This window comes from Pseudophryne corroboree, chromosome 8 (assembly GCF_028390025.1).
Source record: "Pseudophryne corroboree isolate aPseCor3 chromosome 8, aPseCor3.hap2, whole genome shotgun sequence".
Taxonomy (NCBI): domain Eukaryota; kingdom Metazoa; phylum Chordata; class Amphibia; order Anura; family Myobatrachidae; genus Pseudophryne; species Pseudophryne corroboree.
In genome coordinates this window covers 205,701,413-205,711,479 of record NC_086451.1, presented here as the reverse complement: position 1 = coordinate 205,711,479, position 10,067 = coordinate 205,701,413, and the positions used below count along the sequence as shown (strand labels likewise).

General features: G+C 43.7%; 1 long non-coding RNA gene across 1 annotated transcript in view; it reads right to left on the bottom strand.

The window, feature by feature from the left end:
• Positions 1–2,275: 2,275 nt before the first annotated feature.
• Positions 2,276–10,067, bottom strand: part of LOC134947616 (uncharacterized) — a 70,276-nt gene continuing 62,484 nt past the window's right edge. The window contains exons 3-5 of the long non-coding RNA XR_010182655.1: positions 8,348–8,424; positions 7,966–8,022; positions 2,276–2,759 (exon numbers count right to left, since the gene is read on the bottom strand). This is a non-coding gene — a long non-coding RNA (uncharacterized LOC134947616). The remainder of the gene's footprint in view (positions 2,760–7,965; positions 8,023–8,347; positions 8,425–10,067) is intronic.

Sequence of the window (10,067 nt, the reverse complement as noted above, 5' to 3'; positions counted from 1 at the left end):
AGAACGTACGAGAAAATAAGATTTTAAACCTACCGGTAAATCTTTTTCTCCTAGTCTGTAGAGGATGCTGGGCGCCCATCCCAGTGCGGACTACATCTGCAAGACTTGTATATAGTTTTTGCTTACATAAGGGTTATGTTACAGTTTTGATCAGTCTCGGGCTGATGCTGTTTTGTTTCATACTGTTAACTGGTTCGTATATTCCAGGTTATACGGTGTGGCTGGTATGAATCTTGCCCTTAGATTAACAAAAATCCTTTCCTCGTACTGTCCGTCTCCTCTGGGCACAGTTTCTCTAACTGAGGTCTGGAGGAGGGGCATAGAGGGAGGAGCCAGTGCACACCCATATCTAAAGTTCTTTTTAGTGCCCATGTCTCCTGCGGAGCCCATCTATTCCCCATGGTCCTTACGGAGTCCCCAGCATCCTCTACGGACTAGGAGAAAAAGATTTACCGGTAGGTTTAAAATCTTATTTTTCAGACCAAATGGAATGGGTCTTTAAGTATAGGAAAACCACAGTGTCACAGAAAGACCCCCATTAGCCCCCAAAAGTCCCATGATTAACCCCTTCAGTGGTAAGTTTTCAATTTAAAAACACACCCTGGGGAGTGTGTTTTTAAATTGGCGTGGGAGCAGGGGGGGGGGGCAAGTGATGGGGTAGTGCAAGGTTATCGCCTGGCGATCGGCCCCAGTGCTGATTTCCGTCTGCTTTGTGACACCTGGTAATCAGCATAAGCCATTATTATTACCAGTTATTTATATAGCACACACATAGGCCCTCATTCCGAATTTGTTCGCTCGCTAGCTGCTTTTAGCAGCATTGCACACGCTAAGCCGCTGCCCTCTGGGAGTGTATCTTAGCATAGCAGAATTGCGAACGAAAGATTAGCAGAATTGCGAATAGAATTTCTTAGCAGTTTCTGAGTAGCTCCAGACTTACTCCTACATTGCGATCAGTTCAGTCAGTTTCGTTCCTGGTTTGACGTCACAAACACACCCAGCGTTCTCCCAGACACTCCCCCGTTTCTTCAGACACTCCCGCGTTTTTCCCAGAAATACCAGCGTTTTTCGCACACTCCCAGAAAACGGCCAGTTTCCGCCCAGAAACACCCACTTCCTGTCAATCACACTACGATCACCAGAACGATGAAAAATCCTCGTTATGCCATGAGTAAATTACCTAACTTTTGTGTAAAATAACTAAGCGCATGCACTCTGCGAACCTTGCGCATGCGCAGTAAGTGACTAATCGCGGTATAGCGAAAATCGGCAACGAGCGAACAACTCGGAATGACCCCCATATTCCGCAGCGCTTTACAGAGAATATTTGCCCATTCACATCAGTCCCCGCCCCAGTGTAGCTTGCAATCTATATTCCCTGTCACATGTACACACAGACACATTCACACTAGGGTTAATTTTGTTGGGATCCAATTAACCTACCAGTATATTTTTGGATTGTGGGAGGAAACCCACGCAAGTACAGGGACAATATACAAACTCCACACAGTTAGAGCCATGGTGGAAATCGAATCCATGACCTCAGTGCTATGAGGCAGTAATGTTAACTATTACACCATCCGTACTGCCCATTATACAGCTAAACCCGCCCCCTGGCCAATAAGAGCATAACACCATAATGGAGTATTCTAATTCCCGAGCGCTGTGTACGCTGCACGGCTGTACCCAGGGAATCAGCAGGTAGTATGCACGGAAATCTTCCAGGGTAGCCAGCACTTTCAAGATTTCCCTGCATACCACCGAAGGGGTTAACTGTTAAAGAATTACAAATCCTAAATAAACCATAGTCGTCCAGGATGCACAAGCAGCTTATTCTGATTTAAATGATATGCAGCATGGCTATATTCTGTATGTAATTGTGACTGTATCAGCATACCTAATAATGTTACAGTGTTTGGCTGGAATACACTGTAGCATAACATTTTGTATGCAGATACAGTTGCTATTACACTAAGAATATATGCATGCTGCATATTATTATTAACAGCAGGAGCTGCTTGTGCAAAACAATGCGAATAGACAGCTCCTGCTGTTTAAAATGATATGCAGCATGCCTATATTCTGTGTATATGTGTGTAAATGTGACAATACACAGGTTGATTGTACCTTGTAAATGATTGCAGCTTTAAAAATATGACCATTCTTGGATGAAATCCCGGACCTCCGGCAATTCGGATTCTATTACATTTACCCCCAGGGGTTAACAGTATTATTTATTAAAATATCAGGTATGTAAAAAGAATAGGAAACATAATCATTGTAATAAGATGTTTAACATAAAACATTTGTTGCAAAATATCTTACGTATAATAAAGCAACTGGCAAAGAATACAATGCAATAATCAGAAGTGCAAAAAGCACTACTAATACACTCAAGGGTTAAAAAAAAAAAAAGTAGAGTGCTCCTGACTTTCTGTCCACGCCGAGAGTGACCGTGTGAATAATAGTGCTTCACTTGGGGTATTTGACAAACTGACACTGATATGTTGAGTGTCGAACTCAGCTTGTCAAATACACTTAGTGCCACACACAAGATTTCTTAGTGCAGTGGAATACTGAAAGAAAATTCATATATTTATGTTGCTACAATGGGTGAGCTTATTAGGAAATATAGATTACAATGTTTATAAAACTGTAGTTTTCCAATATCCATAGCATCCCTTGGGGAAAAAACAAGATGACATTGGTGCTCCTAGCTGACCCAGTCTTCTCCAGCAAGAACCCATACTGTATGTGAGCTGAAAAATAACAGAGGGAAACATTAAAGTAATTAAAGTAATGCAATTGTTATGCTCATTACAAGGAAAACACTAACTTTTACAGTGGACTATGGGGGGTCATTCCGAGTTGATCGTAGCTGTGCTACATTTAGCACAGCTACGATCTTCTTCCCTGACATGCGGGGGGACGCCCAGCACAGGGCTAGTCCGCCCCGCATGTCAGTGCCACCCACCACCACACAAATACAAAAGCATCGCACAGCGGCGATGCTTTTGTATTTGAGGAGTAACTCCTGGCCAGCGCAGCTCCTGCGGCTGGCCGGAAGTTAATTGTCGCTGCCACTGGCCGCAGCAGCTGCGTGAGACGTCACGCAGCTGCTGCGGCCCACCCCCCCAACGCACCGGTCACACCTGCATTGGCCGAATCACTTCCCCTAAACGGCGGCTTAACGCCGCCGTTCAGCCCCCTCCCGCCCAGCGACCCCCTCTGTCTCAGAGGCGATCGCTAGGCAATGAAAGCTGCCATGCGCCGGCGCACTGCGGCGCTGGCACATGCGCAGTTCTGACCCGATCGCTGCGCTACGACAAACTGCAGCGAGCGATCGGGTCGGAATGACCCCCTATGTACAATTGGCAGTGGTGGACTGCAGCCACCCCCAGGTAATATCTGCCACCCCACTCAGTTTCAGTGAAGCCAGATACAGTCCATGACTGCACTGGCTTCACTGTGACTGGTAGTGACTTCCTTTTGGAAGTCCTGCCTGCAGTCACAGACAAAAACGGCAGTCCCATTGGGAGGTGTTCCCTCCCTTCAGGGCTGCCAGACCGGGCTGCGAATGTAGAGAGCTGGCTTCCTGTAGGAAGCCACTTCCTACCTTTCACGTAGCCCAATCTGACTTCTATGGGCTGCAGCACTGCGGCATCTGCACATGTGCCAGTCCTAGCACCTGCCGGATCTATTGCATAGGTGCAGGAACCTGGGGCTCCATGCCTCCTCTCCTCTCTTGGCTGGGGGTAGAGGCAACCCCCCCCTACTTAAAGTAAGAAGGAACCACCGCTGACTATAGGTGTCTATTTATGAAGCCTCAGTGAGAGATAAAGTGGATGGAGATAAAGTACCAACCAATCAGCTCCTAACTGCCATGTTACAGGCTGTGTTTGAAAAATGACAGGAGCTTGTTGGTTGGTACTTTATATCCATTCACTTTACCTCTCTCCAAGGCTTAGTAAATAGACCTCATAGTCTGTAGATTCATCTTCTGCAAAAATAATCAAACCAAGACACTTAATAATAAGTCAGTGCTATAGGCCTAATTCAGCATTGATCGCAAAAGCAAAATCTTTCTCTGATGGGCAAAACCATGTGCTGTGCAGGTGGGACAGATAGAAAATGTGCAGAGAGAGTTATAGGCCCTACACATTGGCCGATCCGCCGCCGAGCTGCCCAACGGCGGATACGGCCGACGGGCGACCCGGCGGCGGGGAAGCAGTGACGGGGGGAGTGAAGTTTCTTCACTCCCCCCGTCACGTGGCTCCATTGAAGTGCAGGCAAATATGGACGAGATCGTCCATATTGGCCTGCATGCACAGCCGACGGGGGACCAGCGATGAACGAGCGCGGGGCCGCGCATCGTTCATCGCTGGAGCCTCCACACTGAAAGATATGAATGAGTTCTCGTTCATTTATGAACGAGATCGTTCATATCTTTAACACAAATTGGCATGTGTGTAGGGCCCTTTAGATTTGGGTGGGGTGTGTTCAAACTGAAATCTAAATTGCAGTGTAAAAATAAAGCAGCCAGTATTTCCCCTGCACAGAAACAATATAACCCACCCAAATCTAACTCTCTCTGCACATGTTATATTTGCCCCATGTTTCATGCAAATGTGTTTTACAACTAAAACATATACTATTTGAACATGTACTTTTGATTAAACGGATATTCCACTTTCCATGTATCTAATACTGTTCTAGCATGTGTTTATACAGTAGGTACCTTTTAACCCGATTACACAGTTTCTAGATGACTATTTATGGTTATATTATAACTAATCATAGTGTAAGTTTACAATACACATTATTTGACAACAAACTGCAAAAGTACATTAACAACTAATCTATATATATCTCTACTTGATCTAATACACAGGGCCATCCCAAAACAAAGACAAAAAAATGGTGTTTGCCCTGACCCTCACATACAACAGGATCCAGCATAAGACTTCCTAGAAAAAGAGTTCAAATGGAAAAGGCTTGAACCAACTACTATCGCAGTGCCCTGTTCTGACAAGGCAAAACATCACTTGTGTCAATGACAGGTGTCCCCTTTTTTTATACAACTTCTTCCAGGTGATCCAGCGATCTCTCAAATAAAAAACACAAGTGTTCAAACAATACCACTCTAAACCTTCGCAGACCTAAGTGTAGCCTAAGCTGTAATGCAAGTTTAAGGGATGGAAGTAAGTAGAGTGGGGAAGTAGACCAGGGGAGAAGTTGCCCATAGCAACCAGTCAGCATGTACCTATCATTTTCTAGAGTGTACTTAATAAATGCTACCTCAAAGCAGATTGAATGCTAGAGGCAATTTCTCCACTGGTCTACTTCTCCTTTATTTCCACAGCTTGATACATCAATCCATGATGATTTGGCCTCCTCATAAACTAATACAATTAAGAAACCTTTATAGAGGACAATCTGGAAATGTAGAGCTAGCATGATTTCTTGTCATGTGCCGCTCTCCTGAGGAAGCGGCATAGTGCTAGTTTCCACATTAGCTATTGTATTTTACAGAGAACCAGGAGTGGCCTATTAATGTGATCTGTACCCTGGGTGCAAAATGCAAACCGCTAAAGAATGAGAGGAATTGACTAATTATTTGCTTGGCATACTATCCATTCGTACTTTTGTTGTGAAATCTCCATAGAGCAAAAGAGAAGTACAATTAACGTGGCTTCACTAAATGTCATGCTATTACTAGCTCAATTAATGCATTGCACATGTAGTCCGTACATTATTTTGCATATTATAGATCACATCTTCTTAAGGTCCCTACACACTGGCCGAGTACACTGAAAGATATGAATGATCTCGTTCATTAATGAACGAGACATCGTTCATATCTTTCAGTGTAATATATGAAAAAAAGCGCTAATTAAACTAAATATATGTATAAATTAAAAAGCGGTACCTGTAAAAAAAGGGATTGTTAGTTAATGGTCAAATGTTTACACTCTTTTGAGTGAAATATGTAAAGGAGAAGCCAGCAACACTTGATTTTTATTTTTCCCTGGATTGCCAGTGATTTCCTACCTTTCCCTGCACTTGTAGTTCCGGGGCCGCTGAGAGCACTGCGGCTCTGATCTTTCTTCTTTTGCGGCGGCTGACAGGGCTGGCAGCGCTCACGAGTCCCGCTGCGTCCAGTGGGCTGTGAGCTGATGTAGTGTTAATCCCGGCTTCAGGTGCAGCTGATGTTTCTCTGCTCGTGTTGCGGCCGGTGTTGAGGCTGTGCAAAGGGCTTCCTCCTTGGTGGGTTAGAATCCCAAACGTGTTTCATGCAATTAGGATGCACTTTTTCGAGGAAGAGAATTCATTCTACTCCTCGAAAAAGTTCATCCTAATTGCATGAAACGCGTTGGAGATTCTAACCCACAAAGGAGTAAGCCCTTTGCACAGCCTCAACACCGGCCTCAACACGAGCAAAGAAACATCAGCTGCACCTGAAGCCGGGATTAACACTACATCAGCTCACAGCCCACTGGACGCAGCGGGACTCGTGAGCGCTGCCAGCCCCGTCAGCCGCTGCAAAAGAAGAAAGATCAGAGCCGCAGTGCTCTCAGCGGCTCCGGAACTATAAGTGCAGGGAAAGGTAGGAAATCACTGGCAATCCAGGGAAAAATAAAAATCAAGTGTTGCTGGCTTCTCCTTTACATATTTCACTCAAAAGAGTGTAAACATTTGACCATTAACTAACAATCCCTTGTTTTACAGGTACCGCTTTTTAATTTATACATATATTTAGTTTAATTAGCGCTTTCTTTCAAATATTACAATTACCATTTCTTAAGAAAGCAGCTTATATCCAATTAGCGCAGTGAATTAATTGTATTTAGATATCTTTCAGTGTGTAGGCACCAACGATGAATGATGAGCGGCCCTGCATTCAATCATTGTTGGTGCCTGCTCGTTTATGCCTGCAAGCCAATATGGACAATATCGTCCATATTAGCATGCAGGGCTACGGGTCCGGGTGACAGGGGGAGTGAAGAAACTTCTTTCCCCCGTCACCCCCGCCGCCAGGTCATTCATTGGCCGTATCAGCCGTCGGGCACCTCGGCGGCCAATCAGCCAGTGTGTGGAGCCCATTTCTCTTTGGATATACTGGTTTCTGCAATACATATACAGTAAATGAAAGTACCAACAATACAATGTAGCTAAGTTGCGTGATATTATTTCATTTAATTATGATAGTGTTTGAGATTACTCCTTATAAACCTTATGCTATTACTGTATCATATAATCCTTATGTTTTAAAGGAAACCATGACACACAATAATATTTAATTACTTAGCATGTTCTAAATATTTTTGATTGTTTATTTATATTATTATTATTATTATTATTATTATTATTATCATAAACAGCATAGATTAGTAAAACATAAATCCATGCAGAAGAGCACCATTGTGAATAACAGGGACTATTCAGGCCAACTGTTAGACGTCACAGCCTACTGTATGCTTTCACTACATACAATTCTACTTGCAAACTGTTAGTATTCTCAAATCTAACATATTTGTAAAATACCTGATCCAAACCAAAAGGCCAGCACCATCCACATTGGGAACTTATAATAACAACTGCTTACCCTGGTAACATCAGACTGCTCCTAATACACATACGGTCAGGTCCACAGCAGACCCTCATCTCAGGTGATATATTGGGGTAAATTTACTAAAGCTTCTAAAACAGAGAATTGGTAATGCTGGCCATAGCAACCAATCAGATGCTGTCTATCATTTCTCTATTGCCCTTTAGAAAATGATTGACAACATCTGATTGGTTGCTCTGGTCAACATCACCAATTCTCTGTTTTAGAAGCTTTGATAAATTTACCCCTTAGTCTCCTTTTCTTAGGAACTTTCTACATGTTGGACACCTCAAGGTACTGATGCTATCCATACAACACACAGAAAGATGTAAATATAGCATTATATTGGCACTTACCTAAACATCGTCCTGTGTATAATGTCACGTCTATGCATGCCTCAAATATTATTTTGCCTTTGATTGAACAAAAGAAGTTATACATGGATATGATGTGCAGTACAGGAGAAAAGAAGCATTTGTTAATAGTTACATAATGTATAGTATAGGATGCATGATGTTTCCAGTCACACATGAGCAGATAGATAGGAAACAGTAAAGATTTAAATGAGATAACTTCACATTGCAGAAACTTGTGGGTGAGATAAAGGGGAGAGCAATAGGAAAAACAATACATGCAGGATAGGAAATATACATAGTTGCAATTACAGGTCACACAGGAAGAACTGATTTGAAGTTCTGGAGGCCGGAAGGCTCAGGTATACAGCAAACATCTTCCTACCATGATTCAGGATACAAGTGTGCCTAGAGCAGGGAGGCCTCTCATTAAGAAGGGCGCAGCAGTTCTTTAAGAGGAAGCTGACAAAAGAGGAAGATAAGTTTGAGGTTTGCCAGCAGGAAATATCTGGATGCAAAATGACAAAATAGTATCTGCGTTGCACAACAAATAACTTGTTGTCCAGTTAATGGTAATAGGGGGGAGGAGGGGTTACAGTATACTATGTAACATGGCTTGCCACATAAGACATGCAGTGTAGCTGCTAAATCAATATCATTTTCAGAATATGTTACTGAACAGAATGTAGAATACTTGCCTCATACCAATTATTCTATAGCACACACTGCTAAAGCGACAGTGGTTGTGATGAGCGGATTCGGTTTTACTCGGTTTTACTCGGTTCTCAAAACCGAATCTTATTGGCTCACTGATGTCACGTGTTTTGGATAGCCAATAAGATTCGGTTTTGAGAACCGAGTAAAACCGAGTAAAACCGAATCCGCTCATCCTACAGTTTTATCTATTGGCAATAATAAGATCATGCCACATTAGATGATAAGAACAGAACAGCATTGAAGTATATTAAGGAATAAGATAATTCAGTTCCTATATGCTAGCAAATGTAGCAGTCAGTTCAATTGTTTTAATCGCTGCTTTGTGTGCCCATGCACAGAACAGCGCCCAAAATGGAAACTTCACTCCCCCCGTCACTGTTCCCCTGCCGCCGGGTCGCCCATCGGCCGTCTCCGCATTCGGGCAGCTCGGAGGCGGATCGCAAAGTGTGTAGGGCTCATTAGAATACACACTGCCACCCTCTGATATTTTCCAACATGTTGCCATTTATACGTATATTACAGCATACTTGCCTACCCTCCCGGAATGGCCGGGAGGCTCCCGAAAATCGGGTGACCCTCCCGGCCCCCCGGAAGAGCAGGCAAGTCTCCCGATTACAGGGGTCCCCCCTGCCCGGCTGCCCACTTAGCGAGTGAAGTGGTTGGTCCGGGCAGGCGATGACGCGATTCTTGTTGAATCGCGTCATGCAAGCCACACCCCCCACTGTATAATGCCGGTAATTGCGGCATTACACAGTGGAGGCGTGGTTTGCATGAAGCGATCCAGCAGCCACACCTCCACCCCTCCTCTGGTCCGCCCCCGTGCCACCTCCGGCCCGCCCCCCTCCTCACATCAGCTCACTGCCCGCCCCCCTGCTGAGCCGACTGGCTGCTCTCTCCCGGAGAGAGCAGGCCAAAAGTCGGCAACTATGTATTACAGTAGCTTATATATTTTCACCCAAATTAAGGATCATATGGATACTGTATGTATCCAACCCGGATGGACAGCACTACAATAGCCCTTACATTAATAAGTGATTTAGCCTTGCTCATGTGACTTTTCCATAATTTAACAGGCTTAGCAAGGCTCAGACCTTCAACTTTTTATTTTGTCCCGATTCCACATCCCCAGATGTAGCCATGCTGATCTACCTCAGCCCAGTATACTTAGATCTACAGTATATCAGACTTTAGTTACTAAACTATGAGTGTAACATCAAATAAATGCATGTAAATGAGTTTAAATAAAAAACTTTTTTTTTTAACTAATGAAACCATAAATAGTTGTATTTACGTAGAGGAGCATCCAGTTCGTTTGAGGCATATCAAAGGCCATTAAACACTGATGAAAGCTATATAGCCATGCCTAACACATATCAAAGTTATATATT